General features: G+C 39.3%; 1 protein-coding gene across 4 annotated transcripts in view; it reads left to right on the top strand.

The window, feature by feature from the left end:
• LOC105202340 (zinc finger protein 608) overlaps window positions 1–23,049 on the top strand; it is a 244,967-nt gene that overhangs the window by 47,973 nt on the left and 173,945 nt on the right. The window contains exon 1 of one of the 4 annotated variants that reach the window (XM_026132015.2): window positions 15,216–15,951. The exons of 2 other annotated variants lie outside the window; for them this stretch is intronic. The gene's annotated coding sequence lies outside the window, so the exon portion shown is untranslated. Of the gene's footprint in view, window positions 1–15,215; window positions 16,850–23,049 lie in introns of those variants that run through there. One more of the 4 variants, XM_011170806.3, reaches the window with a different exon arrangement.

Genomic DNA, 23,049 nt, shown 5'->3' with positions numbered 1-23,049 from the left:
TAAACGCGTACGAGATCTCTGTAATGTATTGTATTTTTTTTTTTTTAACAGAGATAAAGACACAGACGCGTACGAGCGAGTTTAAATAAAAAAAATTGTATTTTTTTGGACTATGTATCGACATACGCGAAATACAACAAGGAAATGTTTGTTACGCTCACAGCAAACGCGTCACTGCGCATTTGCGTGCCTATCGCCACTTTCCGTGGAAATTCCATCGGCTAATAGCTCGTGTGTGGAGGTGATGTTTAACGACAAATTTAAGTTCATTATCCCCGCGGCTGGCATTGTCGGCGGACACGTACTACACGACACGGACGACACGAATTCTCGCGTAATTAGGGATACGTGCCGCGGCGCATTCCCATAATTAGTGCGTCGGCCGGGGAACCGACGGCGCGATGGGAAGTCCTGCGATTTTATTACGCTCTGCAGTACGCCGGCAACCCGTATCGTTCCCGCACAGCGCAAATCGATAAACGCGCTGCAGATTGAAAATCGCTTCCCTAGCCTGTCGTAAAAATTCATAACTCGCCGGTCCATGCTGCCATTTCCCGGCTCCAGTTGAATTTCCGATCGCGCATTGTAAGATCTCGATCGGACTACGCGAGAGTACAAACAATGAAATAGATGATTCTAGCGTGTCCGATGAATACATACAATTTATAATTGTGCTATAAATTTTATTCATTTACAATATTTGCATTAAAAAAATATTCATTTGTATACCGCTCAAAATTTTACTTCTTCAAAAATATTCATTCATATATGTAAATATTTTATGATTATTTTGTAAATATAAAATTTATGAAAATTATATCATAAATTTCACATTAATTTATGCAAAATATTAATTGAAAAAGAAAGGTTCAATAAGCAACCATATTATTTAATATATTTTATTTAATATTCAATGTTATGTTGCTATATTTTTATCACAAAGCAACCAGCGTGCCAAAAAATGATATTTAATATATTATTCAATTAATTATTCGATAAAAGCCTAGGTAATAGCATTTATTTTCTCCTTAATACAATTATTTTTCACAAATTTCAACCAAGCTCGAGGCAGAATATTTTTACGTATTGTATCAGCAACTGATCGATTACGCTTGTTTACAAGTTAGTCAATACCATGAGAAAGTACACATTCTATAGATACGCTTGTTCCAGAATCTGATAGTCTCCGGCAATCTTTTGTTATGAATAAAGTAAGCATCTTCGTGATTCTATATCTAAATTCAAATTTTGAACAGAAAAGTAAATCTAGTACAATAAATTTTAGCATGAAAACAATGCAGAATGCGAAATGAAAAATATTCGCAATTATATTCACAAATATAATTACTCAAATCAAATAAAAAAATATTTATTTGTTTTCTATGAATGCAAAAAAAACTCGTATTCATAAATTCATACTCGTGCTCAATATTTATTTATTTATTTGAATATTAAATACATGCATCGGACATACTAGTGCGGACAGATAATCCAAATCAATTCTAATTTTTCCATTGGAAGCACAGCATAATATGTCAAATATGTCGAGTCTGTTTCGAACGTAACGTTTTAGCTAAAATAATTTTCGACGAAACTATCGATTAATTGAGCATAATTTGAGATGCATTCTACAAAATTATTATTATATCATCAAACAAAATCCATTCATTTAGCGTGATTATTCAATCTCAAATAAATGTATAAGACTATTATTGGTTAGAAACGTCAGTCTTTGCCAAAAAGCATTGAATATTAATCAATTTGTAACATAAAATAACATCGTTTACTCTTGTTTAAACACAATACACAACATTTATACCCCTTTAACAGACATTAATTACTTGTCTGCTTCGGATAGGTAGTATTGTAATTATTTGCTCTCTATTTTCGCGGGCGGGCCCTCCGCTGATTATGACAGGCTGGTGAGGCTGGTATCGGCGCTGCATGCACGGTAACGATATTTGGTATCGATACTTGTGACGTTCGATTTATCAGATTCAAGCATGTTCAGGCTGCGGCGATATCGAAGAGGCAAGCGTGCGCTCCTAGAGGCAAACATTGTCCGCAAACCTCACGGGCTACGGTAAATATGCGCGCAAACTGGCCGGGTCAACGATGTATGACCCCGCAGTCGCCGCCGCAGTCGAAACGGTAATGGAGTCCGGCGGCGGTATTGAGTTAAGTTACATATGCATACAATTCCGAGTAAATAGCTAGTAACGTTCGCGCATACATCATTTCGAGCAGCTACCGGGTGGTTTGGTTTATACGTACGCTCACGTGGCGAACGCGATGGTTAACACGCGGCCGGGAACTATCGACCGCGAGCCGCGTGTAATCGTCGTACTTTTGTTTACGATATGCTTCCTTCGCCGCGGGGAATTAACGACGGCGGATACTGACCTTACGAGATGCGCTACATTAATATCACATCCGCGGTACGTGCATATACGTACGTTATTTTGAACGCCCGACCAACTACCGCGCGCGGCTTCCGCGAAATAACGAGGAAAGTTCGTGCATTGTTAAAGCGCTCAATCGAAACTTATTTTTCGATATTGTTGATTTACCCGATGCTCAACAGTTAATGAATAGTTATAGCCGTCATTTTAATCTCTATTTGCTCATACATATTTCCATCAATTAAAATGCAATTATTATTTAAAAACGTCCAACGAGTACTACCGCATTGGTACATACAAAAATCTGAGGCTTTTAAAAAATAATTTAATTTAATCGAATAAATATTCATAATTGAAGTAATGTTAATGAGGTTAAGTAAAATAAATTGTTAAATTAATAAACAATATATGAATCCTTTCCAGGTATCTTCTTCTTTATCTTCAACAAAATACGCTTCGGAATTAAGAAACTTACAAACACAAAATTGCATATCATCCTAAATACTACAAATATAATCGACATAAAAAAGAGGGAAAGAAATTCATAACAACTCCGTATATAAAAAATGTTTTAGAAGTTGTGTCTGCTATAAAAAAGAAAAATCCTGACATATTGCGACTTACAAGTGTTTGTACAAACTCAGTGGATTTGTCAAGGGACATAAGAATAAAAATAAGCCATCGGATAACAATAATGTTATTTACAAAATAAACTACAATGATTGCAACGCGTCAAATGTAGCGCAAACTAAAAGGAAATTAAAAACAAGATTTAGAGAACATAGATTGAATTTAAATTACGATCCGCAAAAACTGCGATCAGCAATCATATAATAGAAATTGACCGCTCTTTCGATTGGGATAACTGCGAAATACATGATATCGATGTTAAATTATTATAAAAGAATTATTTCAGAAACGATATTCATATAAAACAAGAAAATGGGTTGAATTTAAATAATGATACAGAATTGCTAGATGACTGTTACCTGTGTATTCTTGACAAACTTATTGAAAAAAATGAAAACAGATTAGATATCTCTTACCGATACCGTTAAAATACATAAATAATACTAACTCCACATGTGCCTATCTGCTCGATTATTGATTCGGAAGATGTTAAACAGGAAGGTCTTTGTGCGCATTATTCCGATTAGAGATACTACCGCAATTAGTTGTAAGCTACATATTATAATTTAATCGAGTAGGAAATTTTACAACACGTATTGTTCTTAAGATATGAGCCACATTATATATTTTATATGAATCCTTATAAATATATCTGTTTATAATTTATTCATAAAAACGTGACATACACTACATATATTATATAAAAGGAAAATAGTGGAAAGCTAAATGCGCATTTTATGTAGTGAGCGATAAAAGAAAACAAGACGTTAATTATCACTTTCTATTATGTCAAAGTGAAAAAGTCCAAGTAATTATTTTAAATTTACACAATGATTAAATTGACCATGTAATAGCTCAGGTGTGCATGTACGTACACAGATAAAATGGCTTGTATGTCTGTTACAGTTTACGGCGTATTAAAAGAGAATTAGCGGTAAGCGGTATTGCGAGCAATCGTTATAATAGTATAGTAACGGTAGGCGAATGGAAACGGAGGGTGAATTGGACTTTAAATTAAAGACTCGTTCATTGTCTCACTCCCGCACATCGACTTGCTCTGTTAACTCTTTTGATGGCCTCACATCCGGTTATTGTATTACTTTCTCTATAGCTATATAATTTTTTTTTTTATTATATCTGTTTTTAAAAAATCTGAATTTTTACGTTTTTTATTCTGCGTGATTATAAATACTTTGGGAATAATCTTTTTTATAAATTCTAAGAGCTTTGCAAAAAAATGTGCAAAATTACTAAAGAATAAAAATAGTTTTTTTTTTAATTATTCGATTTAATAAATAATCATTAAATGATTTAACGTAACATATAATATCTTATATAGAACTAGCTACTCGGAGAAAATTACATGTTTGTATATTGTAATTGAGGAAAAAGCCATGATTGAGCAAAAAAGTAAAGTGGATTCAACCCATGATTTCATTCATTCTATATTGTTATATATCTGACGTCATGTATAGATTAGGAAGGTAGATTCACCGCTTTTGCTGGGACTTGGTTGTTTTACGTAATTTTAGTTCTGACGGGCGTTACATGGTAGTCCAATGAAAGCAGCAATCTTATGGGCTGTAGCAGCAGGGGGTAGCGTTCCAGTGGCTGGCGTTAGCATACGGTGCACCTAAATATAGTAGCGTACCGGCGAACAATATATTACGCCGACTTGCCTATACGCTAGACAACGACGACGACGACGACGACGACGACCACTGGATAAAATAAATAGCCCGGACTTTCCGCGCAACGTGATACATTGCTCGTTAATTGCACGTTACCGCGGATACCGGTGGCGGCGTGTTTTCAATTTATATCGATAGATGATCTCTCTCGCGAGAACGAGCGAGCGGACCGTCGCGAATGCGGATTATGACGTCTATATCGGTTCACATCGAAAAGAATTGGACGCGCGATTAAATTACGACACGCTCGAACGAGCGGAGCATCGATAACGTTGTTGAAGATATAGTAGCGCGACCGTAGATACTTGTAAAAGAAAATATCCAGTTTACGAAGATACACTTTGCGCCGAGATACTCTCGGGAGTATTCTCTTATACACGCCAATGCGGGCAAGTTGGCATTTAGATAAAAATAAGCATGTCGATTACAGAGTAGATATGCCGGAACACACATACACACAAAGTATACAAATATATTATTAACACCCGACTGCCGATTAGAATCGGAAATGACACGGAAAATATGAACGCAATGTTAACAAGGGCCGGCCGTTGGATCGAGAGATATATCTGGATGCGTGGTGGCGAGGTATCTCGGTATAGCAACATTACTCGTCGACACAACGAGAGAATACATGGAAAACGTCCGGCGTAGTAATAACACGGCTGACCGTCGATGAAGCGTATCCGTACGGCGAGTAATCCGTACGTACGAAAGCCCGGATATCTAACGATTTAACGAGCATTATCTAACGGTCGGCGAAGTCGGCCTATTAAAATGATTTATGCACGACGACTGCATTACGCTGCGCTTTAAGTCTTCATCAGATAAAAAAGTGTCGGACCAGACGCGTGTTGTATCATTCACAGTTAGATACGCTCCGAGCCTGTGTTATATCGAGTAAGCGTTATCGACGCGCGGATATAAATTATAAACACAACACATTCGCGCCAGGCGCGGTCTCGCGTATACTTGAGAATACGGCGCGTGTTTACGAATCTACGTGCGCGCGCGCGCGCGCGCGTGTGTGTGTGTGTATGTGTGCCGCACACGTGTGAGGGGATTTAAACGATAGTTCCGATAAAACGCGGATCACGAGAAGCTGCGCTCCGCGACGAAGCGATCGCTACCAACCTGCCGACTTCTTCCTCTCTTTGTTTCTTTGCCGGTTTCTTCTTCGTCTTCGCGTCTGCTTCTTCTTCTTCTTTTTCTTCTTCTTCTTCTTCTTCTTCTTCTTCTTCTGCTTCTGCTTCTGCTTCTTCCGCTTCTTTGCTCAAGCGCGCAGCGAGGCGTTTCATTCCTTTGACTTCCGACTCTTTCTCTCTGTCTTTTTCTCTTGTACGGAGCAGAGATGTTAGTGATACTTAGGTAAATTGAAGTGCATACTTTGCTTCCGAGATCGAGTATTTGTAGTATCGCTATAGTTTATCTCCGGTGCTATCCAAAGGAAAATGCGACTACGCCGCAACACGCTTTTAATACCGTAAAGATTGTTTCAGGAACACTGTGAAAGACTTCTCATATATCCCCCATCCCTTTGGCGATATTTCTTTGAAATAAATGCCGAGTTAGCTTTGCAGGAGATGTTTCATCCTTTCAACCTGTATCAGGATACCTATGTAAGAGAGCGTGTGTTTCTTATTTTAAGCTACTTTGTAAGATAACCCGAAGCTCATCAAAATCGGACGGGGACATCATTTTTTTTAATATTTTTTTTTTAGTGTCAGTTGAACGAGCTACATTCATTCTTTCCGTCTCTCTCACTCGCGCGGATAGTTACGTCCTCCATTTTTCACTCGTCCTAGCTGCCCTTTTTGTCTCGTACTACGCGAATAGATGTTCCAGTCTTCCTTCTATCCTTGCCCCGGTCTTTTTGCTCGTCGTCTCTCCTTCCAACCGATTATGCGCCAGTAGTAGATGCGCAATGGCATCGTCTTCCTCGCTTCGCCTCTTCCCATCTTTCTCCCTTCTCTGTCTCTTTCTATTTCCTGCAGCGGAATGGAAGTAAATACACACTGTCGTTGCTCTAACAATCCTCTATCTCCGTCTCTTGCCTTCCACGCAGAAGTCAGCTTGTTTCTCGAATCTTCCCTCTTTTTTCCGTGCGACTCAGCAGCTCGATCCGACTTTCGCGATCTCTCTTTTCCATTCGCGCTTCCTCTTTTCCCGTTCAGCACAAACCGTTTTCCGTCTCTTTTCATCCTTCCAGAATCTTTTTTCCTGCCTATACGGTGTCCCAAAGCTTCCGTTTTAACAGTAAATTCTTGAATAAATTTTCAACGCTGATATTTCTATTATTTATTGCGCCTTTTAACATTCGTTGATAAATAGTGCGTTGATAATAAGACGGTAAATCAAGATTTTTATTTTATTTGAATTCAAGCGAGCACGCAAGTTTCTTTTACTTTAAACGCCCGAAGATTAATTTATCAAAAATCTTTTGTTTATTATTACTTATAATGTTGCATATGTGTGAATATTTAATTAAAGAAAAGTCGAATGCAAAAAGTTAGTAACAAAGTCTGACTAAAATTAATACAGATTGGAACACCCTATATATCGTTTTAATGCTATATATACGTGTTAGTACATTTTCTCTCTGTCTACGTCCAACCAATTCTCTCTCAGATTCTCTCCCTTTTGAGACGGGCGATATACATATATTCACGGTCCATCCTTCTTCAACACACATTCCCTGCACTCACTCTCCCTCTCTCTCTCTCTCTCTCTCTCTCTCTCTCTCTCTCCATCTCGCTCCTTACAGAGCTCTGTAGGAGAGAAATATATTTTCGTCCATCGCACGAAACCACTATCGCCAACTTCGTCCGGCTCACCTAATACGCTCTTCTTCTTTTACTCACTTACTCGTACATTTTCCTTGTCGCTCTTACTCACCGTCCGACCTGAGGTCCGCCACGAAGCCCGATTTTCGCGAGAGAACGCTAAAGAACACATATGGATTAGGGTAGAACGCGACGCGACAGAGAAGCGACATCGGCGAAACGGAGAGGGCACGATCAAGAGTGAAAGGTAACGCACGGCGCGGAACAGAGTCCGGAGTATCATCGATGTGACGGAGGAAAGGAGACAGCGTGATCCACACACATGTCACATCGCAGAGAGGCCTCTGCCCGAACTGCTACAGTGTAGTAAAGTTAATAGAAAGGTTCATTCTTCTTTCGTACCAGGCGGATATTAAGAGGCAATTCAAAAGAAATTACACTCTCGATTTCGACAGATTACAACAATTGATCCACAATGCATCCAGAGAAAAGTTTTTTCGAATAAAAAAAATTTATTATGGAATAAAAAAATGCATTATTATAAAGTTAAAGGTTTTTTGATTTGAAAAAATTTTTGTCTGCTCCTTTTAATAGAATTAAAGAAATAGTTTGGTTGTGTAATGCAAATCTTTTTTTAGATAAAGGTATTTTGATTTAAAAGAATCAATTAATTAATGAAGATAATTAAGTTAATGAAACGATTTCATCAATTTAAATATAATTTTTCTCTGGCTGTGGTATAACGATCCGAGTCGAAATTTTACTGCTACTTTAGATCTCAATTGGACCTTTTGCTCCTATCTTGTGCCACAAAATGTTATTAAAAAAATTTAAAGTTAAAAAGAAGTTTTTTTCCATCTCTTAAACCTCTTGAAACTTTTCACAAAGACCCTGTATTCAATAGGTTTGAAAAAGGTCTATTCGAATGTTTAAAATATTAAAATAAGCGTAAAAGGTCGAATTGAAGCAAAAAATGAAATTTCTACTTGGATATTTCTATTCTTTTTAATACACACTATTTATTTCGTTCCGCAACAATTTGCAATGGTCGTCAGAGTGTTGCAATTTGCCTTTAGCATCGCATGGTTGGTTCGTCTATTCGTCAGTTACACAGTTTTTTATGCGCAATGATTAAATATTCTCATTCTCAAAGCAAGTATTATTTAACTTAGATCAATTTCTATTTTTATAGACATTTTTATAAAACTTCAAAGAGACTTAAATGATTTTAGGAAACGATCATATCTAATTTTAACAAGGTGTTTAACGTCTGAAGACATTCATTCGTAGTATTTTGAGACTGGCTTACAAGCTCACGTCGGAGAATGTTTGTCTAAATTTCTTATCGTAACGTCAATATTATTATTATCTTGATATTAATATTATTTACCGTCGTCTCTGTGACACCTTTTGATATAGTCAGCAAGCGGACATTAATTATATATATCCATATACACATGACTTTGATGAAACTCTTGGGCGTATTAGTAGGTCCTTTAACGTGCCGCATCATACAAGATGCACCTGCATATTCATTCTCGAAGCAGGGCGAGCGGGTTCACACAGAGGCAAAGGTACCGCGGCGTACCACCTACCTCTACCGCGCACGGGCGGGCGGTACGGAAGCAAATCGAGAATTTCACGCTTATTTGCCGAAATGATCATGCCTCGACCGCTGGCGGCCATCTCCCGCAGGAAAACACTGCCACTTTCAGTGATTACTCCATCGATCTGACCCCGCGGCGCTCGCCTTATTGGCCGATACGTTGTACGTGCGCTTATTAAATGAGAGAGCGCGCGCTTTCATGAGGTCGGCAACGGCATCGCCGTGGGGCTGATATGGGGAAGCTGCCCTACTCTCTATTCACCTCTTCCCTTTTACCATCTTTCTCTTCCCCCTCAGTCCTTCCGACCCCAGACGAAAACGCAGTTACATCGTACTCGGGGTGGTGCGAAATCCCGCGGCGACACTGATTCGCATGGGTCGAACGTTTCATTGTGTACGCACCCATTAAGCATTCTATTTGACTTCACCCGCTTACACATCGTGAATCCACTTCTACCCGCATTCGTCTTCCCCTCTTCCCTTCTCTCTCTCTCTCTCTCTCGGCTGATCTACATAAATAAGATTAAGTTTCCGTGTGGCCGTTCTCTCTCGTTAACCGCATCACGCGAAAATGACTCGACGGATTTTCAACAAGCTCAGATGTTTGATTTTTAAAATGCAAGCTCCGTACCGCATAAAATTTCTTTAACGAGAAAAATGCGAGTGTACGAATAACAACATGATGTATCGCATAATAAAATAAAAGAAAAATATAGAAATGTGTAGATTAAAATAAAGAGAAATTTCGTTGCTCGAATAAATAATTTACTGATTAAAGAATATGTAAAAATACCAGGATAAAAGACTGCATTTTGTTCGTAGTAATTTTTGTGAAAGGAAGTGTTTACAGCGAAGAATTTTAAAAATTTTACGTGAGAAGCTAAAAGAGTGAAAAATAGACCTTTTTTTATATATATTCTGTCCACTACAGGATACTATAATCTAAATTTAGTATCTAGTATCTAAATGCTTAACGACACCGGTCGACAACAGGCTTCTCCCTCTCCCTATATTTTCACAGTGTGCACCCTCGTAACGCCCCTCATACATTTGCCCCTGTCGTATCTGCCGGCACTCTCTTTGTCTTGCTCTTCGTCGCGCATATGCTCACTGGCTTGTTCTTTTTTCCTCCTTGACGGCTCGCAGCCTCCGAAATGAACTGCACAAGGAAGACGCCCGTGTTAAGGGTAAACGCGCGTAGAGGCCTCACTCACCCCTCCCCCTTGTTCATTAATAATAGCTTTAGAAATCCGTGCCTTTCTAACAGTCTCACGTCAAAACTAACACGGGGACCTGCCCCAACTTCATAAGCCACGCTACTCGCTTCTCAATTTATTCTCTACATCGCATATTAGACCGTGCTCCTCCCTCATTTACTTAACGAAATCGGGAACGATCCCCTCATTGTCAGAATCGGTCATTTGTAAAACCACGTCCGCAATGAAGTTCACAGTTTCTACGCAAACGGATTACTACAGAATGCATAATAAAAAAAAATGTATTTGATTCATTTTTCAAAAAAAGTATGTGACAACAACAATGCTCAAGGCATGTTAAAATGTCTCCACTTTTAACACACAAAACTGGCAAATTGAATTAACGAAGTGTGTTTCTTTTAACACATTTATTGGGACATTCTAACGTGTTTTAATGCATGTAGTTTCAACATCTTTTTTTTTACAGTTTTTTTCCTATCTTTGCGCATGAATTTTCTGAATGAATTTCTTAATATAACGAAACTCAGGTGTTAGGCGAATAAATAGAAAAACGTGCGACGCAAAATCTGCTTTTGCTTTGTACTGTGCAGTATATCTGCACATTATCATTTTTATTGTACCGTCTTTTAAGAGCGAGTCATGTAGAATATCGTTTACATACATACAAACGTATTACCGTGGCGTTAAACGTTAAAAAAGTAAAGCCAGCGTGACATTTCGCGTCTCACTGCAATTCTAACAAACTGAGAAAATGCTGAGGCCTGTCAGAACTGCGGCGTGCACTTGCAGGGTCAAATATATGAAGCCGGATTCCACCGTCTCGCGTAAAATGGAATTTGTTGCAAAACAAGCTTCGAGATGGACAGGATGCGCTCAAATTATATACGACGCAGCAATGCTACCGAGAAGGCTATATCTAATCGGGAAAGATAAAATAACGTTTAAATTAGCACGTAAGGCTGATCCGATTTCACGCGACAATACCGGGTAGCATTCCAGTTTATATTTTTGTAACTGTAATGCTATCATCTAAGTACAACATCTCTTTTTAACCGGATGTTGGACACATTACTAAAGATAGTGGCTCAGCGATAAATGTAATTAAGAAGAAAGTAGAAACTAACTCAACCACTTTCTTCAATGTCTATGGAAATCAAGATTGTATAGGAACAAGAATTCTTCAATTTTGAACTCTTAGAGAGATCTCAATGCTATTTTTTACTGTTTAGAATTTTAATTTTATAGTCATCAGATTAAAGAGAGATTTCCAATTATTCTGTAATTTGTAAAAATTTATATTTGTACATATCTGTTGCAATTTATTATTTTTAATTAACTTATAAGTAAAATTTAAAAAACTTGAAAGACTAGATAATTGCATTGCAAAACATTTACATGAAATTAGTGATTTATTGAAATTTTTAAAATCAACTGATCAAAAGATTTCATCGAAATGTGCCGAAATATACTGCGATACTCTTGTCGAAGATAATCACGGAATCTGATGTCACCGGTGGCAATATCGTCCTCTCTGATGCAAACCGGCATCGAGAAAGAGGAAGGGAGAGAAGGCTTAACGAGCCTTCGATCGCCGCTTCCGGTTACATGGTGATCATCGCGCGCTTGATGTCCGTCGCCGACAACGACGATGAGGACGAGAGGGAAAAGTTAAAACGAATCTCTCCTAATTGCCGTCCCCTTGTTCACTCTCTCGAGTCCCGCGTTGTTTGTCACCGACGATCCTCTCTCTCTCTCTCTCTCTCTCTATCTCTCGGTTTTCTCTTTCTCTCCCTCTTTTTCTCTCTCCAATATCGATGTCGAGAATGAAAGATCAAGTGAACGGGTTCGCGCAGATAAGGATACTGATAGAGCTTTACAAAGAGAAGAAGGGAGATCGAGAAAAGTTGAGGGATCGAAAAGGAAGGAGGCTGAGAAACGGAAACGTTGAGAGAGAAGGTGAATTAAAGAGGATGAGCGAGGACGAGCGAGAGAAAGGGATAAGGAAGAGAGAGAGAGAGAGAGAGAGAGAGAGAGAGAGAGAGAGAGAGAGAGAGACAGTCCGAAGAGCCGAGACCGGAGCGAGACGGATGGAATTAAAGAGAGAAGGAGGAGCGACCTGGACAGAGCAAAGAGAAAGAGGGACAGGGCGAGACACCGATTCGAGAGCGAGCGAGCGAGAGAACTTTGCCTTTGTCTTGCCGTGAAGAGAGTCCGCTTCGCGGTGAAGGAGTGCTTCTTCGTGCTCCCCGGCTTCTTTTCTTCGTGCTTCGTCGTGCTCCTTCAAGCTCCCTCGGTTTCTTTTCTCTTCCAAGCCAGGTCTTCGCGAATACGGCTCGCCGTACGGCCTTCGAAAGGAAGACGACGGGGCCGGGGAGAAGGACGCCTGTGCGAAACGCTAGTCCTCCCTTTAGCTGGCCAACGCCGGAAATTGACACCCGAGCTCCCTCGGTTTCCCGTTCGACCAAATTTCTTCTCGTTTACGCGCATCTGTCCACTTTTCCGCCTTGCGATTCGCAAAAAAGGCTTTTTTGCGTGAAGCGTTTATGCTAAAGCATAACGCAGCACTTTATCTTGTCTAATGATAAAATGGAGTACTCGCTATGATGAGATGTTGATGTGTCTCTGTATTTTAATTTAGCTAAATAATGAAAATTATTAAACAATACTATACCCTAAGAAAAGCTTTTTTGATAAAAAAATATTTATTTAAATGAAAGAAATTTGTATATTGCTATACGGAAAAGAATACAAAATAGTTTGGCTGTGCAACGTGAATCTTCTTTTAAATGAAAGAAATACATTTTTCAAATCAGAACAACTGTTATTTCTTACATTTTTTTACATTTCTGTCAGTACTTTTTTTTAATAAAAAAGTTATTTGTTCAAAATAAAAAAACAATTTGAACAAATAATTTATTTACTTTAAAAAAGGCTAATTACGTCGTTTCTAGAAATCAAATAAATTTTTATTTTTTGTAAAGGTATTTTTACTTTATCTTTAAAAAAAAACAAGTTAAAGAAATGATTTCATGAATTTAAATATAATTTTTTCTGTGTGTAAAATTACTCAGAATAAAAAACATCTATCATTATTAAATAGTGAGTAACGTAATAAAAATAAATTATTATTGAGTAAGGAGATGGAGTTTTTAATATAATTCGTTAATCTTAATTGATTCGTACCTATATATAGTTTTATTACCGCTAGTGTATATTCATTGATTTATGCCAGTTAAGAATGTTGTTTATCACCGATGTCTGTTTCTTCAATGCAATAAGTTGCTTATATCTGTCGATGACGTTAACGATTAAGATCTGTAAAGTTCTTACTTTAAGAAACAATAATTCTTTAGAATAGATTATCATCATGAGCAAATAGCAACGAGTTTAATCACAAGTGCTATAAAAGGAATTTATACACTTAATTCTTCAGTATATTGATTTAAACAGATAATATATATTTAAATCATACATCTAAATAAGCATCTTTTAACAAACCATTAATTGTCCAATTAATATATTATTACAATAAATAAAATATATTTAAATCATTTATAATTTAAGCATATTAAAATACATAAATAAATTGCATTTAACGGAAGCAACACCTTTATAGTTACAATTCTAAAATTACAAGTGGTGATTATTTTCTCAAATAAACAGAAATTTTTTAGACTTTTAGTAAAAGATCTCTTAAATTTTTACGACGAATTTTGAATTTAGGAATTTAAAGAAATTTTATGTAACTTGTTGAGATATCTTAAAGATATCTTGTAGAACTCTAAAAGACATTATACATGCATTGAGATAAACTTTTTTTTTTTTAAATGGAAAAGTACATTTTCTTCAAACCATATATTTTGATACATTTGTTTGTTCTGTTTAAATAAAAATATTTACTTTCAAATAAATAGTCATATTAACCTTAAGTATATAATTTTATATTTTTACATTTTCACATTTAAATAACGATGTTACAAATAAACCAATAATATTATTAAATTTAAATAAATTGTTTCCTTAGATAAAAAAATTTGATTATCTCGAAAAAATACAAAAATAATTTAACAGTAAATATTTTCTAGAATTGCAAGAAAAAATTATTTGATTAAAAAATTTTCTTTATTTTTCTCATTAAGATTTCTCAAAATATTTTCATTAAGAAATTTTTAACTTGAGTGCTAGTAAACAAGCTATTGGAAAATTTTGTTGTGAGAAATTTTTTCTCAGTGTGACAAATATCTTAAAAATATTTTATATTAAGTCTCTTTTCTAAATGTCTTACAGAAATTCTATAAAGATATGTTTTCGGGCATTTTTGGATGACTTCTAGAAATTTCTTGAAAATATCTTTAATGAGGTATTTTTTTTAAGAAATCTACAAGATGTCGATGCTTTTGCTATATCTGTTTTGCCCCAATCAGCAGACTATGTTTTTTTTAATTGTTTTATACACTTATTTACATACATATTCTATATTTAGAATGATATATAAAATATTCTATATTTAGAGATATCTACTTTTTATACAATATATAAAATATTTTATATATTTCTTATATGTATATCTATGTTTTAAATATTTTTTTTTCACTATACATGTTTTTTTTAATATTCGATTAGGGCGAGGTTGAATTCGAGGCGCCATCAATCGAGTCCTCGGAAACTCGCGAGGTCACTCGCGCGTGTGTGTTCCCCTAGATAATTAAGAATCGTCGAAAGGCCAAGCCGAGAATGTCGCGTGTGTGACGAGACGCGCGGGAATCCGCGGGGCGATCGCCGCGCGACCAAGCGCCGGGGACGCGGCGGCGCCTTCGACGGCCCTGGCTCGGCGCGGCGAGCGCGACCGAGCGCCACCGAGCAGTCCCGATCACGGCGGTGGCCCCGTCGTAGCCATGTGTTGCGGTCCGCCGTGAGTGCTTTGTGACAAGAAGGGAGACGCGCGGTGTCTCTCTCTCTCTGTGCGTTTTTTTTCCGCGCCTGTTTCGCGCGTGTCTCGCGAAATTCGCGGCCTCCGGCGCGCGCGTGTGTCCACGCCGTGACGAGGGCGTCGCGGCGCAAAACCAAACCGTGCCACCGCAGGCAGGCGACCCGACCGCGGGCGTGCTGTGCGCGGACGACACCGAGACGAAAACCACCCGGGTGTGTCCCACTCCCGCGCGAGAGGAGAACGACCGACCGAGCTAGCCTGCGAGTGAGCGAGCGAGCGAGCGAGCGAGCGACGAAACGGAGAAAAGTGCGTTCGTGAGTGTGTAAGAGTGTTCGTGTGCGTGCTTCTCTCTACGGCGTCACCGACGGCGGGCGAGAAGGAGCAAGCCCGCCGGGTTCGCGCGACTGTTTAGCCGTTCGACGGCATCGTTTTTCGCGTGTGAGTGCGAGTCGACGGAGGGAACAGGAGGAGGAGGAGGAGGTGCAAGAGAAGCAAGAAGAGGAGGAGGAGGAGGAGGCGAGTTGGTAGCAGTGTCGGTTCTACGAAGAGCAACTGAGCAAGAAGGATGTAGAGGGGAAGAGAGCTGGAGAGAAAGAGAGAAAGATAGCGCGCAGCCCGGGCGACCCGACCGTGTGAGATCAAGAGAGAGCGAACGCAACGCGGTGCGGACAGGGATAGAAAGTGAGAAAGAGGTAAAAAGTGTGTGTGTGGTGTGTGTATTTGTGTGTTTGTGTAAAGCTTAAGGACGCGGGCGTGAGCGCGTTTGTTTGTGCTAACGTCGTCGCGACGCGACATTCGTAGCCGTTGACCGAGAAGACGGACGAGCGAGCCTCAGGTCGCCGCGGAAAAACGTCGTCGCCGCGTGCGCTTCGTCTCGAGCCGTCGCTTCGGGTCGCGCGCGGAGTGCTGTGCTCGTGCCGCGCGATCGTCGTCTCCCTGCTGCGTGTTTTCCGTGTTTACCGGGCGTAACGGCGGCGGAGGAGCGGTGCGCGCCGCGCGCGCGACACACACACACGCGCGCGCGAGGAGCGGAAGGAGCAGCAGTGGGATCGAGCGAGGAGCGGTCGGCGCGAGGGAGCGAAGGAGAGAGATAGCGATAGGCGGAAAAAAAATCGGAGTTATGGTGTAAATAACGCGCGGGCTGCGCGTCGCGACTTGGCGGTCGCGTTCGATCGGGGTGTGTATCCGCCGTGCGCGGTGGTGGTGCGAGTACAACGAGTTCGGAACGAGCGCGGTGGTTCCTTGGCGGCGGCGGCGGCGGCGGCGGCGGCAGCGGTAGCAGTGCTTCGACTGTGTTGTACGTGTATGTGTGTACGTGCGTGAGAACAGGGTCGCGCGCGAGGTGAAGCTCGCGGCGAATACAGCGACGAGCGCGCGGCGGCCGGCAGCCGCGGCGGCGACGAAGCGGTTGGATTATACGGGCGACCAACGAGAGGAGATACCCCGGAATCTGACACGCGTATATCGGGCGCGCGAGGTGACCCGACGGGAACGTGTGGAGCGCCCCGCCGCGGGGGAGAGGAGCGCCCCGCCGGTCATCGTTCCTGTGTGTATGCGTGCACGCCTGGTCCTCGTCGACACGCGGCGACGGTGAGTAATCTCCCACCCTCCTCCCCCCCCCCCTCCTTTTCTCTGCTTCTTCTCTTTCGTGTCTGTTGGGCAGCTGAGAAGCTACGCTGAGCTTAACCCCCTTTTCATCGTGTACTCGTCAAGCTGATTTTTCTCCCGGTGCTTGTTTGATTGTGTACGCCATCTTTGTTTACGCCATCTTAATTTTGTAAATAGCTCAATTAAAAGTTCGACCTAAGAACGATTCGAGTTGATCGAAATCGAGGCGCAGACCGCCTCTCTCCGTTTACTCGCCGGCGTACGAAGATTAATTAAGACGCTTCGTTTTCGACCGTTCTCGTCTTTGAATTCTTAACGCGACGTAGCCTTTCAGCAGTCTACACAGCTATGTATGCGTGTATGCGTTCAGTAACAGGCGGCTCCTGCTTTACATATGCTTGTGTATGTAAGTAACTTCTGGTGTTCCGGTTCGGTGTTGCGATACGTTGCTCCCGTCGCTCGAATACCCTCGACATTGACATATCGATTGTTAACTGGGCCTAAAAAGAGGCGGCAGAAACTCGAGACAATTTTTTGCCTCGCAGGTGAATTTCGGATTTAACCGTGTGTAACTTGGAGGTGATAATAGTATTTATTAAAATGTTAATGCAATAATCCTGTTTCAGAGAATACGTTAGTACACTTAGTGCACTTAACGGTTGGTTTACTGTCGTTATCACCCTTTCAATGTATACATGAATAAATTCGTAGATATTATTTAATGAACAAACTTCCTCGTTTGCGCGCGTGCAAATATATTATCTTTAAATACGACGTATGCATTTTTTTTTTAAGAAAAGCAATAGTGTACTATTGATTTATTGTCATGATACACACACACACACACACACATATATATATAAATTTAAATTAAACAAATTTATCAAAAATAATTTGAACAAATAATTTATTCACTTTAAAAAGAGACTAATAAGTTATTTCTTTAAATAAATTTTTTATTTTACTCAAAGGTATTTTTATTTCGACTTAAAAAATCAAGTTAAAAAAACGATTTCATCAATTTAAACATAACTTTTTTCTGCGCACATTTTATCTACCATGAAAAGATTCCTATCTTAAAAGATGATAGTCAAAATGTATTTGGAAAAAAGTTATGTTTAAATTGATAAAATCATTTCTTGTTACCTTGTTTTTTTTTTTTTTTTTTTTAAGTGAAAATATCTTTGAGAAAAGTAAAAATTGATTTGATTACAAGAAGTGATATTAGTCTTTTTTGAAATAAATAATTAGGCTTGTTGAAATTATTTATTTGATTTAAACAAATAATTTCTTAATTTTAAGAAGGTATTGGTAGAAATGCAAGAAATAATTTGATTATGCTGTTATTAAAAATATATTTCTTTTACTAAAAAAATTACGTTGCACAACTAAACTTTTCTTTAATTATATAGCAGTGTACAAATTTTTTTTAATTAAACAAATATTTTTTTTCTTGAGGAAACTTTTCTCTAGGTGTGAGCCAATTTTTGCTTGTGGAGCAATTAAAAACGGTATTTTTTATCGTTTTTGATCTGCTGAATCTGATTCTACGGAATTAAATTATTGTTAAATTATTTTGATTAACAAATGACTCAATTATTAATTTAAAGTATTATATTTTACATAAATTATAATTTGCACAAAATGGATAAGAAAAACGAAATGATACGATCAATTTTAAGTTTTGCAGCTAGCTATTCTTAAATTTAATCGGCTAATCAGAGATGGTGGGACCGATGCTTAAAAGTATCAGCTAGTTGGAAATTTTCTGTTATTGCTAAAAGTTGGCTATTAAATATTAAGTAGTATATTTGTTGCAAGATACATTTTTATTAGTTAAAATTAACAGCGTGTTTTAACTCGAGTAACCAAGAAAGTGGCAGCTATTTCTCAATATCTTTTGCGTATAAAACCGCGCATTTGAATCGCAATTGTTTATGGGACGCTGCCACGTATATTTCATTCTAGCAGCGAATATTTTTTGCTGTAGCTGCTATATTCTAATAGCTAATAAATTCAATTTGTGCAGCAATCATAACAGCTATTTTAAAGATGCGTCTTAGCTGTCATATTTTTATTTTTATTTCGTTGATTAATCCTCTCTGTGTGGGATCTTAAAAAAAATTTTAATTTGTCGGGAAAGTATTAAAATTATCATATGAAACTATTAAACAATCTAGTATTGTAAATTATTATTTTTAATTTTTACGAACGTATTAAATGTGTTTTCTTGTTAATGCTTTTATCTCTAATGGTTCATATTTTGCTTAAAAGGAAAATAATAATGAAACAGACATTATTAGTAGGAACTATTTTAAATCTTAACTGTAGTACTTACGAGCATTGTTGTTCATTACGTCTTTCGAGGAAGAACTTTCTCCCGGAGTATGTTGCATTTTATTAGTATTTTACTACTGGAAATTATGATTTGCGCAAAGAATATTTTCAAACATCAAGATCCGCTTTAACCAATTAAGGTTTCCATTTATTAATTTGTACCGTTTATATGTCGGTCAATTTTATACTTGCATTAACATTTTCATAGCTTTTTATACATTTAATAGATTTAATTGCTGATTTCAATACTTTCCCGATAAATTGAATTTTTCAAAGGTCACAATCAGATTCAGCGGCTCAAAAACTACATGAAAAAAAACACATACATTTTTCACTTGTCTCTAGTAGCAAAAATCGATTTTATCCACATCGTCTCTTTTTATATATAAATACATTACCTTTATAATCAGTTTCACGAATGATTCTAACTACGAGCCAGGTACACAGAGATATGGTTATCTCAAGTGCGATTTAATCGCATCGATTTGCCGATAAATCAGACGGGGAGTGGACGAGCGTTCGTCCGTGATAAATGAGAACCCGTTCGCGTGTATATTGCTTAAAAAGTGCTGTTAACCATTGCGGGCTTTCGGATTCCTGTCGGATAACAGTTTGCGAACGCGGCGCTCGCGAAAAGGTTATTTCAACAAACTCGATACTCCGCGAAGTCCCTGGTATCGCGTGAGAGTGCTGGTCTACCGCGTGCGTGTTTGCGTACGTACGTGCGTGCATACGTGCGTGCGGACGACCACCGGCCGCATGTGTCTCTCGCGGGCAAACGCGAACACGATAGTCACGCCTGCCGCAGGCACGCACACGCACACGCACACGCACACGCGTCCGCGCGCGCACGCACACACACACATAATTCCATACTCAAAATGTAGAAACCCCGAGACGTCGTAAGAGAATTCCTCGCTTTCGCGCATTCGAATCGTAGAGGTGCAAGAACACACGATATAAGGAACGGAGAGAATAAACGTGGGAATACGGTGATCGATACCAACGAGAGGTATCGATACGCTTCGCTAGCATCTAGCCTGGGAAATATATGGTTATTCGCGATATCTATCCGAGACGCGCGAATAAATTTCCGGCATATTCTCCGCGTGTCGTTTGATTTTCTGTTGTAAGGTTCGAGGTATATATTCTTGGCGCCGGCATTTCACCTTTGATATCGACGCCGGCGATAACTCGGGCGGAAATGCCGAATGGAAAATACGCGCCGGAGAGATAATGGAGTGGAGATCCCTCCAATAAAACGTGATTCGCGCAATAACGAAATAACGGCGAATGATCGCCGTTCGGCGTTAACAGTCCTCCATCAGCGGATACGTTCGTAGCGCGCAGCGACGCACGCACGCACGCACGCACTCACGCATGTATGCATGCATGCATTCACGCAGACACACCAGCGTTTGCCGCGTATACACGGACGACGACGCACGAGTCTCGCTCGAGGCGACGACGAGAATTCATTCAAGGCGGAGCGTTTGCAAGCGCTCGCTCGCTCGCTCGCACGCGCTCGCACTCGCAGTATCGCGAGCGAAATACGGTGCGTAGGTAGGTTACTCACGCGTGTCGCCGTCCGGCTGCGTGGGAGCGGTGCTTCACGCGTGCACGCGCTCCGAGAGAAGATACATGTTGAGAATAGGTAGAGATACCTTCTTGAATAAACTTCTGCAGCGCAGTAAACTTTATTTCAAAGAGAGGCAAAACTCGCATTCGCTATTCTTTGAATTGATATTGAAAAATACGATCTCTTTCATATTTCTTCGCGCGTGCCACTGCACAAAAGAGATAAAAATATATAGCAAACTTGGCAATTTACATTTCTAATATAGTTTAAAATTTTTTAAATACAGGCAACTTTTATTAGTTAAAAAAGTTTGCACGAGCGACAGATGAATTGTATTATTTTCTAGCTAATAACTGTGACACTTTTCCAATGGCATTCTAATTTTGCACAAGCATAGTTTTCGTGAAATTGGAGAAATAAAAAAATGTATATTTATTCTCTTTCATATGGTTATGTAAATCAAAACCGATGACAGAGAAATATTGCTTCGGTAACCGTAAAATAATTATCAAGCAGGTAAGACATTTCTCTAGGTCGGTCGCGTCAGATATTAAATTAATAGTCCGTTCGTATCAGTTTTCATCAATTTACTAAATTTCGAAATAATGGACAGTATTCACGTAGGGGAAAGTTGCTGAATGTTGAATGCGTCTCCTAAAGCATACATGTTCAATATTTAACATTTTTACTTTGTATAATCAATATTTAATGACAGAAAAAATAAAAAGTAATAAGTAATATAGACAAAAATTTAACAGGTTTTATTTTGTTTTGTGCGTTTCAGAAAATTAAGTACATCTGATATAAATTTTTTATCAACTAGTACACAAAACATATCTGCTCTAAATATGACGGAAAAAACTTTTTCCACTTTGTAAGTGTGAAATTAAAGTGGAATTATCGACGATCGATGAGTCGAGTCGTCATATTGCGAATTGCTATAGTTAAGTTAGGTTGTCCGCTTTAAACAAATGATCATTTGTTTAAAGCGGACAACCTAACTTAACCATAGCAACTCGCAATATGACGACTCGATTGTCGATAATTCCGCTTTAATTTCACATTTACTTAAAGTGGTAAAAAGTTACTTTTTCCACTTTAAAAGTTATATTTAGAGCGGATATGTTTTTCAGTGTTCAAATTCGAACTTTAATTTGCATCCAAGACAGCAGTAAAAGCGAAATATGATAAAAAATAGCTTAAATAATTCGCATTTAGCTCTCCCCTATTAATTCGCGCGATATCATCCAATGTATGAGCGATCATCATTATATTCATACTTTGTAGTTTTTTCTTTTTTTTTTCTTTTTTTTTAATGTGCATACGTGCGATACGCGAAGCCGATATCGAGGTCTCCATGAGGTCTCATATACCGGTGTTGTGTTCGAAGTAACGCCGTCGGATATATCGGCACCGGGACCCTTCTCCCTTTCCTTTTAGCATACAGAAACGGCATTCACTCGCGCGCCGCGATACGATGCGCCGCGGCCATCCGCGCCAATCTGATACGCGTGCAACGAGATACGCGCCAGGGATATTGTGCGCGGCGCGTAATGTTCCGCCTCGGCTTCTCTTTACGATCCGGCCGGTCGGTCGGTCGGCAGACCAACCGACCTGTGCCGGCCGGTTATAAACGCAAGCCGACGCGACGACGACGCGTTTCCGAGCGCGCGCGCGGATTGCCAAGGAATAAAACATTCCTACCGAGACTAACAGCAGTATTAACTCCGGAACGGTAACGTTGCCTTGTGCCCCCTCGCGCGCATTTCAAATGCCTTTCGTTGCTTTTTCGCTGTTGCTCGCGATCCGCGTATTTTTGCGCCGTACGATGGGTTTACTAAATCCGACAACGACCCGACAGAAAACTGTTATACTCCGGCTCTCTATAAATCACCTCGCGTTTACACAGAGCCGCGCGAGCGTGCCTGGCAACAAATACATTTACCCTCATATTATTATTAAGGATGACAATGCGTGGACATTCCAGGCTATCTTTCTAGATGGTTTATTTCGGGTTTGGTCGAAACATGCGTTCCTAAAACCACCCCAGACAATTCTATTGTTCTTCAAAATGCCTTTGAAATTGACTAAGCATTCATATACCTGACTACAAGAGACTACTTGCTGACAGTGTAGTAATTACTCTTCAACCGTTCAACAAGACCGTGCAGAAATCATTCTTAAGTTTTTAGAAAGTTGGCGTGCCGAGTGTCGATGTTTAACAGCATGCGCGCACGAGAAATTGCTACTACTACCGGAGGAATTA

Source organism: Solenopsis invicta, chromosome 16, assembly GCF_016802725.1.
Source record: "Solenopsis invicta isolate M01_SB chromosome 16, UNIL_Sinv_3.0, whole genome shotgun sequence".
NCBI classification, from domain to species: Eukaryota; Metazoa; Arthropoda; class Insecta; order Hymenoptera; family Formicidae; genus Solenopsis; species Solenopsis invicta.
This window is presented reverse-complemented; position numbering and strand designations above follow the sequence as displayed.